Genomic DNA, 22,752 nt, shown 5'->3' on the forward strand with positions numbered 1-22,752 from the left:
AGAGCAGTGGAGAGGTTGTGTGTTAGGGTGTTGACAAGGTTAGTTTTAGTAGATGCTGCCAGCTTTTCGAAGGTGTGACTCAATTATGTGCCTTCACTTACAACACATGGGAGTTCCAGTTAAAGATGGTTCCTGCTGCTAAATATGGAAAGTAGAGCGGTGTTAGAAAATATTGAAACAGCCAGATATTTTAAGTGACACAAACTGAAAAATTGATAATTGGACTACATTAAAATTAACAATTTCTGCTTATCAGAAAATAATCAGAAAAGAGAATGAAAAAAAAAGCCAGAATGCGGAAGAGTCTAGCAATCTACCCAACAAATGACTTGTATCCTGAATATATGAATAATCCCTATAAATTGATAAAAAATGGATAAAAGACCTGATTAAAAATGGGCATAAGACATACAAGCACTTCCCAGAAGATGCTTTCCAAACAGCTAATAGGACACCAGGGTTCTCAAAGCTATCAGTCTTGAGATAAATGCAAATTAAAATGCAAAAATGTATCCCCACCAGAATGACAAAACTTACACAGCTGACAATTTCCTGGGTTAACTTTTTACTTTTTTCCCTTTCATTAGGATAGATTTAAATATGTTCATCCACAATTAACTTTATCCCTTTTGACCCATAATATTCTTTAGTTAGAGAGCGGAGTGTAGAAATGCTACGATTTGTGCTCCTGGTGTAACTAGCCCATGTAGGAACTGGCTCTGTGGGATATGCACAGTCGAAGGACTACTGAACACTTTGGATCTGTCAATAACTGGATAATAGAAACCAACAAACCCCAAGACTCCACTGAGCAATGCACATTCAAAGGAGATGGGGTAGCAAGTTCGGACATCTATGCATTTGCCAACACTGTGATTGTCAAAGAAAGAAAGCGACGTTTACAAACTGCAAAACCTATAAATATCATGTAATCAAAATGCTTATCTGAGGGACTGGCCCAGTGGCCCAGCAGTTAACTTTGCACATCCCGCTTCGGTGGCTCCAGGTTTGCCAGTTCAGATCCCAGGTATGGAGCTATGCACGCTCATCAAGCCATGCTGTGGCAGGCGTCCCACATATAGAGTAGAGGAAGATGGGTATGAATGTTAGCTCAGGGCCAGTCTTCCTCAGCAAAAAGAGGAGGATTGGTAGCAAATGTTGGCTCAGGGCTAATCTTCCTCAAAAAAGAAAAAAATGCACATATAGACATAAAAAGAAAAAATTCTTATCTGATACTTTAAACCCTTTAAACCATTTTACTACAATCCAACCCAGTGCTAACTTAGCCTCTGCTGGAACGCATCCTGTGCAGGAGATGCTGCCTCTGAGCCTGTGTTTCTTCTTTGGCCAGCTCAGGCTTTTCCAAAGTGTTTCTAAGAAAAAAATATGCTTCCCAATAACTTCTACCAGTTGATCTATATTTCACTTACTAGGACACACAAATCAATCACGTCTGTCTTTGAGACGATATTTACTATCTTTGGGAAAATAGTTATCAAGTGCTAATTGGTCTATCCATATTTTAAAATTTAATTTAACAGTCATTTACTGTCCCACAGGAAGATAGAGTCACCTTAAGAATGTTACTATTTTGAACACAATATAAAATGCACGAGGTCCAATTCTCCTCCACAATTCTAGGAAGGCGCTAGAATTTTTCTCACAGGTGTGCGATCCTTATCTATGGCTGGGATTCCCCCTGTTGAAAGGTTGGCCCCAGCACGATTGCCCTGAGTGGCAGAAGAAGCCATAAGGCAGAGGTGACTCAGAGCACTCTGATCACTCGCAAACACAGAGCAACAAGAATGGGAGCATGTCTTTCCAGGCGTCTCCACACAGTGCTGGCACTTCCTGCCAAGGAGCGATTTCTAGGCAGTGGGATTTCATGTAAGCTTCAGGAGGAGTCCTACTCAAGCAGGTTGGAAGTACTCCAGCAGAACTCACCTGATGATGTTAGCAGAGCTGAACTCTGAACGAAGTAAAGAAGGACCCAGAATGGTGGGAATGAGTCTGAGCAGATGCGAGCCCAGGCGAGCTTTGTCTAGAAGAGAGAGGAGCCAGGAATAACACATTTTGGATTCACAATTTCCCCGCTGTCTGACTCCAGTGTTGATTACACACTCCTTACTGCTGGGAGGAACAGGGTGGTGCGTTTGCATTCTCAGCCAAACCACGATTCTGTAGCTGCAGAGGGATTTGCAGACAGTGATCCATTCCTACCTGACTGTCATGGTTGCCACAAAGGATGACTCCATCACCTGGCTCTGTCCTTGAAGATGACCCTGTTCATGATGCTGGCCTTGCTACATGTCTGGCAGCAAAGACCAATGCATGTCCAGCGTCTCCATTCTGGACTGGCAGCATTAATGGAGAGACTGCCCATGGGTCGATGGCAATAGCAGTTGCATAGGAGCCTGCTGTTGTCTCTGGCCCTGGAACATTATCTCTGAAGCTAACAAGGCAGCTGGCTTGAGAAGACTAGGCCCGTCTCTTAGCAAGCTGGCCTTCCTTCTGCTACTCACCTGCATGCCACAGCTCCTTACCACATCCAAGACTGCATTGGTGGATATTCTCAAAATGCATCCTAGTGAGAAGTTTTTCAGCAAGAGTTTCAATCTTTGCCTTCTCCCACATTTGGTCAAAATTCTCCCCATTTCAGTTTTAGTCACACAGCAATAACCTGCAAGGAAGACTGTCATTCAGCTGTGGCGGAGAAGATCCTCAGTGGATCAGCGTCAACACAAACCATGCCCTGAATCTATCCCCGTATTTATTACTGTGATCCTGTCTTGGCCTTCAGTACCAAAAATGGACTGTTGTCTCATAAAGCCAGATTTCAAAAGAGATATGTATTGTTTACAGGAATTTTAAAACTCATATCTATCAGATTTTGGTCACTTCAATCTAACATTATTTATTGTATTAAATTGGTTCAGATTAATCTGTCTAACTTCCCGTCCTGTGAGATGTGAGATGGTCCCTCTCTCTTTCTTTACATGACCTTAGGTCCAAGATGGAGTTAGTCATACTCCTCCATTAATGGGGCAATGGCACATTACCAAACCCATCGCTCTGGTTAAGACCCTCTAATGTGCACTGACTTACCCGCCCCCCAAGGCTGTATTACTGATCCCAAATATTTTCTGCCCTGCCTGAAGGGTGATGCCACTTCACTCACTTGAGATCACGGAATTGGACATGGTACATGCATGGACATCACACCTGTGTGGAGCCAGCAGGCAACAAACCATCATATTTCTTCCTCAAAGCACCAGATAAAGGCTGCTCTGCCAGCTGGTCTTTGAAGAGCAGATGACCTGGAGTGAAGCCACGGCTGACCCATAATGGAAATGCAACGTGAGTGAGAAAAAGCTGCGAATCATTGAGATTTTGAATCTGTTTGCATTGCAGAATGAACTTGCCCACCGTAAACCAAAGGTCCCATTTCCCAGTCACATTAACCCGCCCCCACCTTCATCACAATGTGTTTATTTTAGGGGCTGTTGATGCTCTTTGTAAGAGATATTGGAAAATGTATAATAGATTGTCTGCAAATCTTCTGAATTATATAAGTACTATTGTTACATATCACATTGCTTACTTTATTTTCCCTCAGCCCTGAGTTCTGCTCTTATTGCTATGCACACATACAGTCCATCTCCTCTAACAGTTGCTTAGAATTCCATGGTACAGATCTGCCACATTTTAGCAATCTGCTCTCTAGTGATAGAGGCATCCCTTACCCCTGATTCCCCATCACAACAAATAATGCTGTAATCAACACCCATACATGTGCTTTCTTATGGACCCGGGTGAGAATGCAGAAGAAATATTGGACAAATTCCAACACCAATCATGATTAAAAGCAAGTTAGGAATAGAGGAAAAATACTTCAGCTTGTTAAAGAGTATCTATAAAATAATTTATTAAAAAAAAAACTATAGCTGACATCACGCTTAAGAGTGAGAGACTGAATATTTCATCCCTAATATTGGGAACAAGGCAAGGATGTCTGCTCTCATCATTCATATTCAATGTAGTACTAGAAGTCCCAGTCATTGAAATAAGGCAAGAAAAGGAAATAAAATATCCATAGATTGAAAAGGATTGCATAAAGCTGTCTCTATTTGTAGATGACATGATTGTCATAGAAAATTCCAGGGAATCTAAAAAAAGAAAGAATAAGAACTAATAAGTGAGTTGAGCAAGGTTGCAGAATACAAGATGAACACAGAAAAGAAAATTGCATCTTTATATGTTAACAATAAATATGTGGAAACCAAAATTAGAAACACAATATCATTTATAATCACTCCAAAGTAAATAAATTTATAGGTAAAAACTTGCCAAACATGCAGAATATCTGTAAGGTGAAAATTAAAAATGCTGATGAAAAAATCAAAGAGGGCCAAAATAAATGGTGAGAATCAACAGATTAAGATGACAGTTCTCCTCAGTTGATCTATAGGTTAACCAACTTCCTGTCAAAATCCCAAAAAGGTTTTCTTATCGACATAGATAAGCTTAATCTAAACTTTATATTATAAACGTATTACACCATTATAAACTTATATCATATTAAAACTTATTATAAAGTTTTCTAGATAGAGTTTGCATAGAAAATCATAGACAGTCTTAACCTTGACAAAGAAGAACAAGGTAAGAGGAATTGCCCTAACTGCTAGGCTTACTATGTTGCCACAGTACAGGTAAGGGTGCTGGGCAGGGATAGATGCACAGAGCAACAGAGCAGAGTGGGGAACACAGAAACAGACCCACACAGATGTGCTCAACTTCTCTTTGACAAAGATGCCAAAGCAGCTCAATAGAATTTAATTCAATGGAAGGATAGATTTTTTCAATGAATGATGCTGGAGCAATTGGACATACTTAAGCAAAAAATGAACCTCAACCTAAATCTCACATCCCATTCAAAATTAATTCACAATGGATCACAGATTTAAGTATGAGATTGAAACTATAAAACTTTTGGGGAAAAAATAGGAGAAACTCTTCAGCAGCTAAGGAAAGACAAAGATCTTACACCTGAAACCAAAAGCAAAATCCATAATGGAAAAATTAATCACTTGGACTCCATCAAAATTAAAAATTGTCTTACAAAAGACCTTGGGAAAGGAAAGATATGACCAGCTACAGACTAGGAGAGAATATCCACCCATGACATATCGCACAAAGGACAAGAATACAGATGGCAAACGAGCTCATGGAAGGACGGTCCACATAAATCTCACACGGATTTAATTCTCTCCATTCTTCGGTAGTTCTCATCAAGGGGCTTCTTGTGAATACATTTTCAATATGTGTCCTTATGCAGTAAAATTTCTGAGGCTTTGTAGGTCCAAAAATACTTATTGCATTGTCACACTTCCAAAACCATTTGTTGGATAAAACTTGAACTGCAAGTTGTTTTTCTTAACACTCAGAAATATTCTCTAATGACCTCTTCCACCCAATGTTGCTGTTAAGAACAGTCCTCCATCCGATTATTGTTTCTCTATGTCTGCCCACCCCTGTTTTCAGGAAGCCTCACTCAGCAGGGCTTCTGTGCTGCCCGACGTCAACCCCAGGGCAGAGACGCCTGACCAGCTCCGGGGCCACCGCTTCCTTCCAGAAAGGAGCTGACGGTGGCTGTCTGAAAGCAGCTCAGAAGAGGGGAAGAGCGGCAGGTGCACAAGAGTTCCTCCAAACCCTCCCTCATCTCAACCGCTGCACAATGGGCTCCAGCACACCCGAGGTTTCTCACGTTCATTTTTTGTTAACTTCTCGGCTTCTTCATGCTTTCCTTCCTCGTTTATTATTACTTTCAATCTGACTTTGAGGAGGAAAAAGCCAGCACCTGGAGCTAGATTGCCATTTTTTTCAGGATCCAGTAGCCCCTGATTTTCTTTATTTTGTGTTAAAATATTACACATGGAGAGAGGGGATTTTGGTTCCGTGTAGCTGAGAGCAACCTTCGCATTTCATAGACACAGTCTGAAGGACATTAAAGTTGTGGATTTTTTTTTTCAGAGCTATTATCAATCTGGGCAGCTCTTTTGATTAAAAAGTGATCAGTAACCTTTTATAAGCTTTCTGCTGCATTTACCTCGAGAGTATGTTGATAAGAATGTAGAAGATACAGAATTAACATTTCTGGATTATTTGTTTCCTACATCTCTGGGATAAGGCAGCTTTAGCACTTAAAGTAATATGTTTTATTTATGCTAATGAATCTGATAATTTTTCTGAAAATAAAACTGTATGTGTATAATAAACTCCACCTTTACTTTTAAATTCCCATCAGTGTGATTGGCAGAAGGAAATGTATTTCTTCCCAGTGAATATTCACGTGTACAAAACATGTGGTCGATGAAAATTAAGCCAATTATTTTATATGTGTTAATGGCCAAAGGTGACACAATCTAATGACATATACAGAATCCACCCAAAATTGTGGAAATTTTAGATATTTCTCAAAATTACAGAAATCAGTAAATACTGTAACCACAAGTGTCATTTTGAATTTGAAGCATTCAAGTGATAGTAACCATGTTGTAGAAATCAATCCAGAATATTGACCAGGCTTTTTTTTTCTTTTAGTTTGGGTTTTTTTTTCCTTTGGGATGGCTGAATGGGGTCGAGAGTTGGTCTCTTGGACCAGGTGGAGCTTGTCACTGTCTGGGAAGCCCACCTGCTGTTCTGGGCTTGGCCTCCACACAGCCTGGGATGTCGGGCAAATGGATGGACATTTCCCTGGTCCGCCTTCCTCACTTTTAAGTGGAAACGTGTGCTCCTTCTCCCAGCCTGACGCTGCAGGGACGAACAGCAGTTTCAAAACCATACAACACTTGGTGTTGCTGCAGGTGGCATCCTACACTTGCTTGGGTTGACTTGCCTTCTTGTCAAGAAACATTGTGAAGTCAGAGCCCACATGGAAGACCTGCTCCAGTCGTCATTCAATATATTCAAATATACTGTTTGAGTACGTCAAGAAAAATATTTCTTAAACAGATTGTGTTAAGCCAACAAGATATCAAATATCCAAATCTTTTTTTTGTAGAGAAATTCATCAGTTTCATCCAACATTTCACAATGATTTGGCTTAGATATCATCAAAAAATCAGTTTCATTTTAATTAAAGAGATAATGCCAGCTTTCAAGTAAGATGCATTCTTAATGAGCAAACTAATTTAAAAATTCACTCTGTTCAGGGGTTTATTTTCCTAGATAAAAGGTAATTACAAGGTCCTTTTGTACCTCTCTCTCAGAGACTGCTTTTTTTTTTTAATTTACAATTTATTTCCCATATAATTTAATACTAAACATTGCTTTAGCTGGCAGGAATATTTAAAATAAAATTTTATTGATTATCTTGCTTCTCTGGTAAGACAGGCCTTAATTCAGTTCCAGAAAAACAAGAGAAAAAAATTCCCCATCTTGAAATTGCTCTGCTTATTTTCATTTTTGGCCTTCGTATGCGGCCCGGACAAAGTCTCCTGCTTCCCAAAGGCATGGTGCAGACCTATGTGGTAGCCAACACTTAGCACAAGTGGATTGATTTGAGTTTCTATTGTCTGTTCCCAGCTGTCAAGTGTCAAAGCCACCGTCACAATGTGGAGAACATAAAAACACGCCAGAGTCTCTTTCCCCTGAGGGTGTCAGAGCAGCAAGTGCCAGCTGCTCCAGGAATAAACAGGGGAGACTCGCTCCAGCCAAAGCAATCTCAGACGTCTCTGTTTGCAGGTGGAAACTGAGCCGGGCTTGGGGGCATGGGCCAACCTAGGAAGGCCCGAGAGCTCAGACAGGACTCCGGGGATGTTGTGGGCAGTCCGCAAGGTTGAGCAGGCATGAGTGTGTATCAGCAGGAGGCTGCAACGGTGGAGAGAGGGCTCGAAGGAGAAACAATGCGCAGCCTTGGTGCAAACTGACTCACCCAGTGAGTGTGATCACAGGACATTTAGAAGACTCTCACCACAGTCTGCACAGCCAGCAGGGCAGAAACGACCAGCCCTGGGACCTCTGATGGGGCCAAGGGCAGAGCTGGTCTCTCTCTAAGGCCGCCCTTCAGAGTGACCCCAGGCCCAGAGGGTCAGCTGTCTAATTCTTACCTTGCTCATGTACTAATAGAGATCACTTTGTAAGAAGGCCACTGGGGCTCATTAGAGTGGGATATCAAAAAGAATTTCTAAGAGGAGGCTTTGCTAAAAGCCTTGAATTCCAGACAGTGGAGGACTGAGGAGGGGCAGTCTGCAGTCTGCCTGAGTTCAGTTCCTAAGCTGGTAAACGGAGAAGTAAAAATGAGGAGTAGGGAGGCTGGCCCCGTGGCCCAATGGTTAAGTTTGGGCACTCCACTTTGGTGGCCCAGGGTTTCTCTGGTTCAGATCATGGGTGCCAACATAGCACGGCTCGTCAGGCCATGCTGGGGCAGCATCCCACATGACATAACCAGAAGGACCTACAACTAGAATATACAACTGTGTAGTGGGGGGCTTTGGGGAGAGAAAGAAGAAAAGCAAACAAAAACATTGGCAGCAGATGTTAGCTCTGGTGCCAATCTTTAAAAAAATTAAAAAGAGGAGTAGAATTTGCTTATAAAATACACACACATATATATAGTATATACATTATATATAATTACATATTATGCTAGAGTGTGGTATTATACACATAAAACTTAGCATTGTCTTTCTACAGATGAAAAGCTTGAAAAAAAGAAATTTCACATATTAAACGATAAAAAATCCTTCAATATCAAACCAGTCCATATTTTTCATTATCTTAATACACCCTAGAGTGATTTGGAAATTTGCACCCCTCCCCCCACACACAATAAAAAGCAAGCTGTTTTGCATTCTTGAATAAAGATTTTGCTGATTTCAGTTGGAGTGGCCATGAGAATGGATATAAATATTTTCCTTTACTTATTTAACAAATCAGTTGTTCCAACAATATTTATTAATTAAGCCGCATCAGTGATAGTCTGTATGGTCACTGTGGGAGAAACAAACAGAAATCATAATTTATGCCCTTCAGATGGATTGTCAGAGGAATGCAAATCCTTCAGCAAAAGGACTGAGCCCTGGAGAGACGGGCTAGGAGTTTTAATCAGCTGATAGGAGCAGTAAAAATCATCACCAGTTTGCAAACTTTCTTCCCCACTTCACTCCCAATTTATTCATTATCAGCTCTGCTCCATTTCCCCTTCCAACCCCTCATCTGGGCCCCCACGTCCCTGTCCCATATCTCACTCCAACCCTCAGAGTAGGAAACGGTCAGTCTGGGAGCTGGGGATGTCAAGATGGAGCCCCAAAAGCAACCAGAAGTGGGTCACGGCAACGTGAAAGGTGAGCCCAAGCCACATCCATGTCAGGGCTGATCAGGAAACACTGGAATCTGCTGAATCTGAAGGGTGAGTGTAGAGCCTGGAACAGTGACAGATGCAATGTGATGGATGTCAGCTGAACCTACTGTGGCCATCATTTCACAGTGCATGTAAAGCAGACCACCACGTTGTATGTCTTCAACCGTGATGGATGTCCACTATTTCTCAATACAACTGGGAAAAAAAAGCCAGAAACAAGAAGAAAACAGAGATGCCCTGGAGAGAGCACCAGCAGGAAGCCAGGAGATAATTGTAGCGAACCTGCCTGGAGTGGCCACAGCTTTTCAAGAACTGATTTTTAATTGGCCACCGGTCACATGCTAAATGAGTTGGGTCAGATATAGTTTAAAGTCAAAGGCTGAAGCAAAAATTATAGACTTTACCATTGCTAAAAAAAGAAGAGAAAGAAAGATAAAAGCAGAAAAAAGAAGGGAGGGAGGAGAGAAGGAAATTTTAATGTTGATCATAAGAGAAACTGATTGAGAAATTCATTTCTCTCTTTCAAATTTTATTATTGACCCTTACTTATTGATGTGGACCAAAGATGTCTACTGTAATTTCAATCATTTCCAAGCGACCATGAATTTATGCATTAGGACATTGGATTTTACATTTGTCACTGAATATTTTTGAGACAACAATTTGTATTTTGTTTACTGCCTTTCTTCTCTGATTTAATCAGGACATCTTAGTTCTTTGCCTTCAAGATTTCTGCAGTGTTTCTGGAGATTCTCTCCCTCTAGTGTAAAAACCTAACCTAACCTCATCATTCCAGTTCTGTTTTTGAGGGCAGAGCCTTTGTGGGCAGCCGGAGGAAGGAGGAAAGGCCGTGTCACCTCCCAGGGGACGTGTGGCCTACCACTGGGAAAAGCAGACCCTGGGCTGACTCCTGCACAGACCTCAGCAGAACCAGGCAGGACGTCAGTCTAAGGGCAGAGGGACTCCCTGCTCTCTGCCTGTTTCTTGCTCTGCGGCTTTGTCAGACTCTCAGACAGAGCATGCAGGAGTCCGTCATCAGTGAGGTGAAGGCTCAGAACTGGATTTAAGACAAAAATCATGCAATGCGGTATTTCTTGCACCCTTGAATTTGTAGACTAGAATCGCATCTCCCTACGTATTTTCAATAATGCATTCAGTGTTTGTCCAGATACTGATAACCTAAAAATTTTAATCCACAAATTCTCTCTTTCCTCATCAAATATAAATAATCCAGTATCAGTCTATGACTTTTCACATGAAACTGTATAAAGTGACCATGACACTAGGATGTGATTGAAAGCGGCAGAAAGAAAATAGCCCAAGTTAAAGAGGTCTAATGTCAGTCAGAACGAGCTCTCTGACATTAACTGTGCCTGAGGACAGAATAGTAAACAAACAAAAACTACACAGTATTTGATGATATTTTGCTAGTGACTTATTCCAGGCTTCACAGCTTAGTCTTCCCCATCTCTGCCTTCATTCAACAGCCTTGCCTTATTTGGCTACAAAGAGAGTAGAGAGTGGATAGAGACAGGTCGATATAAATAGATAGGTGATAGATACTTAATAGATAGACAATAGATGATAAGATAAATGATAGATAGATACACAGATAGATAGAAAGACAGAGAGAGAGACATAGAAACATAAATCCTGTAATAGCCCAACAGATCGTTGAGATCAGGGATAATGTCATATTTATCTTTGTGTCCCCAACACCATGCACAATGCCTAACACACAGCAACTACTTAGTATTTCTTGAGTAGATGCAAAACCATGTAATCTTGCAGTCTTGAAAAAGTCATTTAGTCTTTCATCATCCAAATTTCCTTAGCTGTCTAATGAGGCTTTTAAATTTTCTGATCTCTCTGCTTTCTAAGACCCTTTTTATGTCTGAAACAAATTAGGATACTATAAATTGTTCTATATCAGCCTTTTTGAAGTATCTCCCATGTCAGCAATACCCCTTCTCTGCCCTCACCCAGCCGAGCAGAGATGCTCCCGTAGCCACTTTGTGTAAAGTACCTTAAGTGATCAGACCAGGGTAGTCCTCTTGACCAAGCTGGGCCACTTGGAATCCATCTGCTGCAAACCTGGAATTGAGAGGAAGAGAGACTGAGAGACAGAGAGAAGCAAGAGGCAGGCTCCTTCTTTCATCGCCTGCAACGGTGAAAGTTTAACAGAAGCTTGCGGGCTGGGAGGTCTCTCGCTCGCCCACCAACAAATGCCAGAATGGAGAAGACATGCAAAGAGGATAAAGGAGAAGGTGTGAAGAGAGCCCTGGATGCCTCCAACGCTTTTTCTTCTCCACTAGCAGGAGTTTATGGAAGCCCAAAGGCATTCTCAACTTCTCTTGATGAAAAAGCTCATTCAGGTTCGGGCACTTCCAAACAAAAATGTCCAAAACTGCTGTCAATCAAAGTTATACTAGAGCAATTTATTGTCAGCACTTATTAAACCAACTTATGAGATAAGAAAGAGATATTAGATTGTGATAGAGGTAATTACATACAGTGAGTAGAATTTCCACATATTTTCAATTTAAGTCTTCGAAAGTTATTTGCAGCTCACCATAGCAATAGAATCTTTGCCGCCAGCACCTGTGTGTGCCCTCTGCTGCCTTTGCCTATTCACATAAGACAATGTGATGAATTGTGCCTCCCAGGACCATCCATTTCAGTTACCAGACACCAAAGTACTGCTAATGAAAGTCGCTAAATGCATTCAGGTGCTCTTTGGCATCCATAAATAGAAGAGGATCCAAAAAAATCACAAGAAAGATAATGCCATCCAGGATAATGCAACGGAGACCTTGTTCTCTATATCACTGTGCTGGTAACATTATGGGTATGCAGGACAAGGACCTATAGCTTATGAGAAGGTAAAGATTAGATGTAAAATAAAACACATCTGGAAAAGGTAAGTAAGTATTCTTTTTCTGCATCGTACCAATGACCTACTTGCTGACAAGCTCCCCAAAGCAGGATCCTCTAATCCCAAATGAGGCACCCTATCGATTCAGCCTAAGATTTCCCCAGGATTCATTCAATAAACCTAAAGGTGTTCAGAAGACATTGTTATGCTCTTCTGCTAAACAACATATTTCCCTGTTCTTGTATCAGACGAGACGCAGGGCACAAAGAGATGATCATCAGAATATGAAAAAGCATCCACATTTCTGTATAAAACCCTTAGTGGGTAACATCTTAAAATTAGCATGCTGGAGCTAGGGAAGATGACTACTAAAGGGCGTCACTTTCATGGCATAGCTGAAATTAGATGAAATTTGCTACACTGACTTCAGTAGATTTTCCTATTTCCTTTACTTGTGTCCATTACAGAAAATAACTGCCATCAGGTGCATCAGTATTGAAATGGAGTGTCCAAAGTAGACGTGACTGCCTCACTCACTAATTTATTTGTCAGTCAAGGATTACTCGTTCACCTCCAACTCTGTAACAGGCCCCACGAGAGGAAATAGTGATACAGTGGTGGGCAACAGCTGATGATCCATGTCTTCATGGGGCTTATTGACTGGTAAAGGAAGCAAGTATTGTTCAAATCTCCATAAATACAAAGACAATAAGATCTCTAAAACAAGGAATGGTTATAGAAGAGCATATTTAAAATCTATCAGCACTTTAGTGAAGGAGTAGCTGGAAAGTCCTCTGGAAGGAAATTATGCTTGAGTAGATCTATCAGTTATGCACAGAAATCAGCTGATTGGAAAGGGTCGGGTGGAAAAGAGCACTTTGGATAGAGATAACCATACATGCAAAGGCCCTGGGGCAGGAGACGGTGGTAGGTGGCCATTGGTTTAAGCAGAATTTTTTGATGATACTCAAAGGAAGGAGACCTGACAGCTTGGAGACCTTGTGAGAAAAGATTAGAAGTGGTACAACGGATGCCCTCTGGATTAAAATATAAAGAGCGTGGGGAATATTTTGTAAAGTGTAAAGCTTCATAGAAATGCTAAATCCTTCAAAACAATATCCTCGTTATGAATCCCAAGTCTCAAGACCTGACTCCCTACCCGCCTTGTCGACGCTGCCAGCTCTTCTGTTTGCAGTACTGCAATGGCCTCCTGGCCAGTTGCTCTGCGTTGACTTTGGCCTAATCCCTCACTCAAGGTATTCTCCCCACAGCAGCCAGAGTGATGGCTTTCAAAGGTAAGACTTACCACATCACTCCTCCGCTCAAAACCCTTCAAACATACCCCATCATCTTCAGATTTACAAAGAATGAACCAATTTTTAACCTGGCCTGCAAAGCCCAAGTGCAGTGCCATCCAGCAGAGACAGAATGGGAACCACCCATGTCGGTTAAATTATCTAGTAGGCGCATGAGAAAAGTAAACAGAAACAGGGGAAAATAATTTTAATCATATATTTTATGTAAGCCAATATGTCCAGAAGATAATCATTTCATTGTGTATTCAATCTAAAAATATTAATGAGGTATTTTGCATTATATTTTGTACTGAATCTTTTAATTCCAGTGTGCAGTTTACACCTGCATGAAAAAAATAAAGAGCATCATCCTCAGCACTGCAGGGAAATTGTGTTTTAATTATGCAGCAGCAATGTGGAGGGAAGTCCCGGGGTCATATATGGAGAAAAAAATGCTCCAGCAGAGCCAGCGTTCTGTACAACTAGGATGCTCAAGAGGCATGTGTCGGCTTTTACTACTTAAAGTACGACTTTCTTTGATTAACTATCTCTTTGAATTATGGAGGTAAAAAAAAAGAACAAAAAATGCTTAATTGTGTGTGAGAGAACATGTGTATGACTCTCATCAAATGTAAAAATATTGAAATGAAATAAAAAACAGAAATCATTACTTTTGAAAAAGGTTAGTCTACTTAAAGGGGCAACTTTAAATTGAAAAAGATGGAAAGGAAGGGGAGAGACACAAAAAACTTCAACTTTTAAATATGAGGCAAAGATAGAAAAAGATAGAGAGATATAGACAATGGATGGATAGATATATCTAGATCTAGCTAGATATTTAGATATAGTTGGCTCTAGATAGATCTAAATCTAGATAGATATCTAGGTCTAGATAGGTTTAGACATAGGTAGATATTTAGATGATGGATATATAGACGATAGATATATAGATGATAGATAGATGATAGAGATGGGTAATAATGATGATGGTGATGATAGATGATGATACATAAATAGATAATAGATATAGATAGATGATAGATGGTAGATAGATGATAGGTAGAGGAGGATGATGATAGTTGATAGATATAGATAGATAGATAGATGATATAGTAGATAGATGATAAATAGATAGGTGATAGAGTTAGAGATAGATACCAATATCACCAAACCCCCATAAAATGTCATCAAACAAATGCTTCTGCTCTGCATGTGGAATGAGAATCTGCCTCTGGAAAGTGGAGAAAAGGGCAGGTGAAGTATCCTCAGCCACAGCGCTCCCACAGGCTCAAACTCAGGTGAGGCTACCGCAGTTGTATGAGGAGCACGCTTACGGAGCAGAACTCAAAAAGAGCCACAGACAGTCTTGCACTGTGCCTTTAGACTGTGTCCCTCACAGGTGGCAGTGACTGGAAGCCCATCTCCTAGCCCTGAAGCCTCAGAACAATTACCATGGAACTGACATGCATTTCCCTTGTAACCGATCCCTGAGTTCTACAGTAAAAAAAGGGATGAAATTGTCAGATGCCTGCAGCTCTATGTGGGATTGTCACGGATTGGCCTGACAGACAGGCAGCCAGACAGGAATATGTTCTATTGACAAACAAAGTACTAGAGTGTTGTTGAAATTGGAGGTATCATTTTCCAAAAACATTAGCAACATGTGCTAAGGTTCTCAATGAAATAATGAGTAGTCTTTTCTCAAATTACATGATAGTTTTGTTGTAAGTTAAAACCACGGGAAAATTATTTATCTTGGATAAAAGAAACATGGAGCTAAGTTCTGGGTTTAGGTGGTTGTAAGAAGGCTTCTCCTTGACAGAGGGTCTCAGAGTTTGGGGACATGAGCCCAAATTTTGATGTACTGGACTCTCCTTCACAATGCAGGTTGTCCAGCGTCCCAGCTTATTTCACCCTCCAATAGGGTAAAGAATAGAACTCTGCCTGTAAATTTCCAAAATGCCCCATAAAGGGCAGCAGAGATTCCATTAAGAACCACTAATTGAGGTAAAATAGTTTATTCCTTTAAATCGGTGTGCCTGTGTGTGTGTGTGTGTGCAGGTGCACAGGCAAGACCCCTCATCAGGTTCAACAGTGTGGGGCACGATCTCTCACGCTCGTGTTCCCTGCCCCTCCTGGGACACCTAACAGAAAGCCAGTTCCTTCCTTATTCCTAGTACAACTCAGTCTATTTTTGATGCTTTTCAAGCCATAGACATTCTAAGAAGTCAGTCCTGGCTCTTTTGGCCCAAAACCTCCTCCTCTCTCCTCTGCACCCTGAGGGAGTCTATACTTCACATCTACTGTCTAATCTTCAACATGTATGTCTTTTTTTTTCAATCGTGTTAGTCATGGCTCTGCAAGTAAATTGTTAGCTTCTTGAGGACAAGGACTGATTTTTTTCTGTCATCCACAAAGTCCTTAAGGGTGATGACATGAAACAAGCTTCCAAGATTGTCATCACTGAATGCTTTTCTCATGCACAGCTCTCTCAGATCCCACTTCATGTTGGTTGTCATCTGACAGAACACTGCCTCGTCAATGTCCATGTCCAGTGGATTGGAAAAGAGGAAATAAATGGCATCAACTGAGAGGGATGAAAGTCATAGAAACCCTCTTTAATTTTCGATCAACAATAACTTAGCTCAGAAGCGGCAACAGATTCAAGAAGCAATTACATTTGAATGCTTCAGGATGATTCATGGGCTTCATTAAAGGCTGATCAGAATTCATTAAGAACTTACGTAAATTGTCTTCATCCCTTACATCTGGATTATTTACACATACAAACTCATATTTATGGAAGAAAGTAGAAGCACCTTATCACATTTTCAAACTATAATCAAAATAACTGCTTGGAAGCCTGCTGATATGAAAATTAACTGTATTTCCAAGTTAACTTAGGAAATCCGTCACTTGTTTTCCATTTACTCATTACATTTTTATCAGAAATTTATTATGTTATTGTTTGGTTGTCAAAGGATGGAAGTTTTACTCACTGAAGGTGATTGTCATAGATTAACTGCTTGTGGCCCCTTGACACTCGTATGTTAAATTCCGACCCCCGAGATGACAGAACTGGGAGGAGGGCCCTTGGGAGGTGATCTGGTCATGAGGGTGGAGCCCCCATGATGGGGTTAGAGACCCCAGAGAGCTTCCTTGCACCTTCCACCACATGAGGACACAGGGAGAAGTCGGCTGTCCGTGAACCAGGACAAGGGCCTCACCAGCCATTGATCTCAGACTTCCAGCCTCCAGAACTCTGAGAAATAAATGTCAGTTCTTTGTAAACCACCCAGTCAATAGTATTGCGTTATGGCAGCCGGAACAGGCTAAGACGGTGGTCAATTATCATAGTTGTTTCATTTTGTAAAAAAATAAATTTGACATTTGAATGAAAGGACAGTCATGTCTGGCACATAATAATGCAAGAGGCTCCCAGCTCCTCAAGAAGTCACCCTTTCTTTCTCATTGAACAAATTGTTGTTCAATAAGTGTAAAATTACTGCTACACAAGATGAAGAAGTTCTAGGGATCTGCTGTGCCACGTGGCACCTGTAGTTAACAATGGGGTGTGTGCGCTTAAAGCCTTGCTAAGAGGGCAGATCTCAAGAAAAGTCCCCACACACCAAACCAGGGGGCACAAGAAGTCTCTGGGAGGTGATGGATATGTCTGTTCCCTTGATTGTGGTGATGGTATCACAGGTGTACACACGTGTCCAAACTCATCAAAATGAATACATCAGCTATGTGCTGTTTTGTATATTGATACATATCAATAAAGCTGAGAGAAAAAAGAAAAAAACCCAAATGAAACCCACAATTGGATCTCTTCTTCCTATTGTTGTTTTAAAATTATAGATCTTTTTTCATTTTGAAATTAACACACAAAAAACCCTTAATTTAAATGACACATACATTATGCGCTATATTTCTATACTTTTTGCAAATTTTAAGCCTGTCACTCATGCACACAAACACGTGCACAGAGCTCTCTTCATGATGGAGAAAGCATTCACCCACAAAATCAGTTAATTATTAGATTTATAAAATTTGTTTTTCCTCCGGAAACCAATTAATGTCCTTGTGTTAATGGGAAATCACATTAACGCAAGCTTAATTTCTGCACATTTCCAACAGTCCCACCGTGTCTACTGAATGCAGCACTAAAAAGTTCTGGAGCAAAAAGCAAATGGAGTCGAGACTGCTCTTACTCTGGGGTTTTGCATAAATGGGTTTTTGAAAGTTCCTGAGCTACACGAAATGTTTGCAATTCTAAACTTCCTACCCAAACTCGTCTTCTATTTAAGGCAGCCGAGTGTGCCAGCATCGGATGCAAGGACCTAAAGACTGAAGAAATTTAACGCTAGTTTGAAGCAGAGAAGAAGAAAGCATAGAGTTAGATTCTGAAAAACATAAACATAAAAGGGAAAGGAAGTGAGATAAGGAGAAAAAAGGAATCCAAAAGATAATATATAAATTGCATGTGTGTTTGTGTGTGTGCGTGTGTGTGTATACAAAACGACAAAAGTAAGGTTTGTGTTTTCCCATTAGTACATCTGGACGCACCTCCATATAATTTCAATCTCTACTGAAAAGTAAAACAAAATGTGAGACAATGCATAATACAGCAAGAAATTAGAATTCCATTTGCTTTTTGCAAAGTAAGGAGAATTTATTTTTCCTCTCGGAGGCTAAGACATGCTAGCACAGAAGACAAGGGACAGCCAGCCCAGTCCTGCGGGGCTGGATCGCCAACACTGGACATTCAGATGAAGATTCAATGTCCCTGAAATAATTGGATGATTCAAGCTTCATAGTAAAATCAGGCTTTGATAGATAAAATTAATTTCCTTTTCATTTTAATGGACCTTATGCAATTACTAGGGTTCAGGCATGTGAGGATAAAAAACCAATAGCGTTTCAAAATGCACGTGGGCTTTCTGTTTACAGAATGGAAGCGGCAAAGGGTTGACCCCACCACATGAAGCCATATTTGAATTTTTCTGGACAATTCTGTGGCCTGGCTCTGTTGTTAGTTACTAGTTTCATTTTAAACAGAAAGATAATTTTATGAGGGTATATTGACATGTAGAATAGGGCTTTTTCTGTCAAGTGGGAAAGAAAGGAAACAGAAGCCAACCGTGGTCTCAGATTCTATTTCCAAAAAGAGGCATGTGGCGTTGATGACAGTTGACGATGGTTCTGTAAGAGCTTGAAGCTAGCCCCATTCAAGATCTACAGAATCAGAAACCTGGGAGTGAGGCCCCATATTTGGGATAGGACAACCCTCCAGGTGATTCTACCATACTCTGAAACCGGAGAACCACTGCTCTAAGAACACGACCTCAGCATCAACACACTCCAAACACCTGCGCTGGTTCTCAGGGCATCTCGTGGCACCTTCCTTCCCTCTCCCAGGTGACCTGCATCACTCAGGTAGGTTTGCCGAGAAGGGCTTTGCCAAGAAGAGAGCCCATCTACCTGGCTCCAGCAGAGGCTGAGCCTACAGTCCTGCCTACAGAAGATGCAGTTAACACAAGACGGCAGTAGCTGCTGCCGGTTGTCGAGCTTGCTGTGTGGGCCCTGGTGCCGTGAATAATCACGCTATGAGACCCTCAGAGTCTGTCCTCGCACAGAAGTGAGGATGATCGTGCATCCCTACCGGAAGAGCAGATTTATGCATGCTCTTGATGCTGACTTCAAATACACAGGGAACGCAAAATTCTATATATATGCTAATGGTTTCAAGTGTGATCCTCTTTAGCCATCAATATTTATTGAACAAATTGGCCGTGTCTTACAAAGATGATTTCTAATTCATACACTAGCATATGCATACTTTTAGATTTTAACAATGGAATGTATGACTGGTATATCACACTTCTAAATATACATCAACAGCCAAAAGCTACGTCCCGGTTTCGTGACAAGGACTTCACAAGTTTTCCGAGAATCATTCAGCCGCTGGACCACTGCCAGGAGGAAGTGAGACAACACAGGATGGATGGAGATGGAGATGCTTTTGCTCAAAGGATTTCAGCTCAGCTTGTCTGGGGTGTAATATTCCACAAAAGTTCTGACTACAATCCTGCTGACCTTTCTAAGGATTTGCGAAAGAAATGGCCAAATGCTGTATAAAGCAGATCCCTCAAAAACTCTTCTTCTTCTCAACAGATGAGCTATTTTTACTCTTCCTTATAAATCTTCCATTTTGAGGAAAAACATCCTTCATCATTTCAATGCATATCTTTTATAATTCTCCAAGAAAACTTAGAGGGATTATGTTGCATATATATTATTCCATGGAACCCCACTTTATCACTTTGTGGATAAAGAGTCCACCGACTGGACGTTCAAACAGAGGTTATCGTCAATAATAAGGGCTATTGCATTGCAGGAAATAAAAAAGAGTGCCCACCAGCCGGCGGCCAGGGGCCCCACTCAGGTCCCTTCGCACAGCAGCAGAATCGCTCACCTTTCTTCACACCTGAGCTTACTCAAGCCTCTCCCTTAGAGCTGCCTTGTTGTCCAGGGGGCAGGCAGGGCTCCAGGACACATAGTCAGGGAGAAGGAGACATCAGCGAGGGGAGGAGAGTGGACTCGCTGTCACAGTTTGGCCACAGGAAAGGGTGCGAAGGGCGTAAGGAGAAAGCAGCCATGGATTTGGCCAGTCTTGTGTCAGGGACATACAAAGGCATCATTTTTACAAGGAAATAAAGCACAAAGGTTCCCTTGGTTAGCTGAAATGCTAACTTTTAGAACGTGGGGCATGAAGTTCCCCTGACAGGAGGGAGGCTGATGAACTCAATGCTTCTTATCTAGCTGGAGTTCCCAAAATGTCTTCTGAGGGACTACGGAAGTACTAAAGGAAAACTGTAAAAATCTTTTCAAGATCAAAATAGTGTAGGATCCCAGGGCCCACCCGGTGGCATAGCAGTTGGGTTCACACGCTCCACTTCAGTGGCCCGAGGTTCGCAGGTTCAGATCCCGGATGTGGACCAACGCACTAGTCATCAAGCCATGCTGTGGTAGGCATCCCACATATAAAGTAGAGGAAGATGGGCACGGATGTCGGCTCAGGGCCAATCTTCCTCAGCAAAAGGAGGAGGATTGGCAGTGGATGTTAGCTCAGGGGTAATCGTCAAAAAACAAAGAAAAATACTGTAGGATCCTATTAGCAAAGTTAGACAATTTTTTTTTGTTTTTGTTATAGGACAATTTAAAATCTGCAATATACTCACGTACGCTATGAACTTCCAAAAAGGGACACAACCTTCTCTCTGCTTTCCAAAGTAGTTTTACCGCCAAAACCCAATTTTCACAAACCTTTCTGTGGAAGTGGTTTCTAAATGAACACATGCAATATTAATCCTGAACGCTTTTAGGTGCTGTCAGTGCTTTGTGCTCTGTATTTTCCTTTGTTTCGTTTAATTCTCACAACCATTGTCTAGACTCCTGTTTTCTCCGTGTTGCAGGTGGTAAACTGAGGCTTAGGTAGGAGAAGTACTTCGCCTGAGACCACAGGACTGGCAACAGCAGAGTCATCTCCCCATCAGGTCCCCTGACCTCCTTCTGGACAACGGCCCTGTGCACCTGCATGTGCTCGCACACCAGGAGGCAGGGGGATGTGCACCAGCCCCAACGCCCACCGAAACCCACTGCTTGGGAGGAGGAGCCCGGCCAGCGCACACGGAACACGCCTCAGGACTGAACTGAAAGGAAGTCTATTTTCAGATTAGAAATGAAGCTCGTGGCAAAAAGGATTTTATGTCATGGTCTATCTTTGTCCTTCGAGACAAGAGTTAAGTAAAAAATATAGAATACCCTCCAGACTGAGACAGTGCGGACTAGAAGACTCTACCCAGTGTTGATGGGGTTTTACCAGCAATACAAGGGGATGTCTGGGTCCAGCTGAGAGGCACAGCCCGTCTTTGTAGCAAGTGCGTCTGTCGCGAGTGTCTAGTCTCTGGTTTGCCAGGTGTGAAGTGAGACTGCATCCACGAATCCTTTTGTCGTCTTCAAATTACGCGGAGTTGGGAACTCATTTCTATGTGACCAGATAGAGACAGATGGCCATGGGAGCCCACAGCAGGAGAAATAGTCTTTTCCTTACAATAACAGCTCTCTCCTCCAGCGCCAGCTCTGTTTCAGGTGTTTGGTGAGTTTATCTCATTTAACCTATAGACAGCGCTTCGAGGTAAGGCATTTGGGGACAAGGTGACTGAGGATCCTGGAATCTCAGTCCCACAGCTCCACAGTGGGGGAGGTGTGCAGACCCGGGGCACACCGGAGCCTCTGCACCATTCGGCCCTGCAGCAGAGCACCCACGACCGGCCAAGGCAGCCGCCCCTCTCCTGGTGCTTCCCTCTGGCCCCTCTGCCTTTGCTCCCTCACCCTCCGTCCCTCCTGCCTCTTCATCCTGCTCCACATACCTCTTCCTGTGTCTCCATCAGGCCTTTGTGCTGACTTCTGACGACCCTCCTCCCACCTTCCTGCAGCTCATCAGATACGACCATCAGGAGAGGTGGCCTCCGTGAGGATGTCATCATCGTCTTTCACAGGAACCACAGGATATGGTGGGAAGAGATTGAGAACAACCACACTGACAAACTCACTTCTGCGAACTGCCAATGGGATGTCCTTTATAATACGGCTCATGAATAATCTGATGCTATTCTAAGCTTTCACAGTACGTCCCATCCATATGCACTGTTCAAACTCACTGGAACGTTTGCTTGTATATCCTTTGAACCAGAAACTCAGTCTTATAGTCTGGAACATAAAAAGATAAGAAGACACTTCTGGCTTCTGATGTGGCATGTGAGGACCTTAGAAGTCAGCGCTCCATTCCAACAGCAAGTGGAAAGCTGGAGAAACGAAAACCAACACCTCTCCTTGTGTGTCCTTGATTGTGTCTCCCCTGGTTTGTTTGAGTTCTCTGGAGGCTTCTTAAACAAGGTCTGAGATGTGCATTTCCTTCTGTTCCATTCCCTCTTATCATCCAGGAGCCCTAAGGAGGTGGCGGTGAGGCATGTGAGGGGAGAGGCAGGCTTGGTCCCACGAGGAGTTCATAGTCAGCCCGTGCTCCCCAACTGTGAACGTCACGTGTGCTCTCCGTTCCTCATGCGAAGGTGGGGCAGAAATGCTAGTGGGTCCATCACACGCATTCTGCTGATGTCCACATATGTACAAGGAGGGTGAGTGTTTGAGACTGAAGC

At 42.1% G+C, this 22,752-nt stretch overlaps 1 long non-coding RNA gene across 2 annotated transcripts; it reads right to left on the minus strand.

The window, feature by feature from the left end:
- On the minus strand, window positions 1-22,752 carry LOC139079987 (uncharacterized). Of its 2 annotated transcripts, XR_011534084.1 has the most exons (5): window positions 21,967-22,109; window positions 21,417-21,581; window positions 11,388-11,455; window positions 1,945-2,041; window positions 1-138 (listed from the first exon to the last, which is right to left on the minus strand). It is a non-coding gene; the product is annotated as an uncharacterized lncRNA (long non-coding RNA). The 2 variants fall into 2 exon arrangements; XR_011534083.1 differs by lacking the exon at window positions 21,417-21,581 and having other exon boundaries at window positions 21,967-22,752.

Source organism: Equus przewalskii, chromosome 28, assembly GCF_037783145.1.
Source record: "Equus przewalskii isolate Varuska chromosome 28, EquPr2, whole genome shotgun sequence".
Taxonomy (NCBI): Eukaryota; Metazoa; Chordata; class Mammalia; order Perissodactyla; family Equidae; genus Equus; species Equus przewalskii.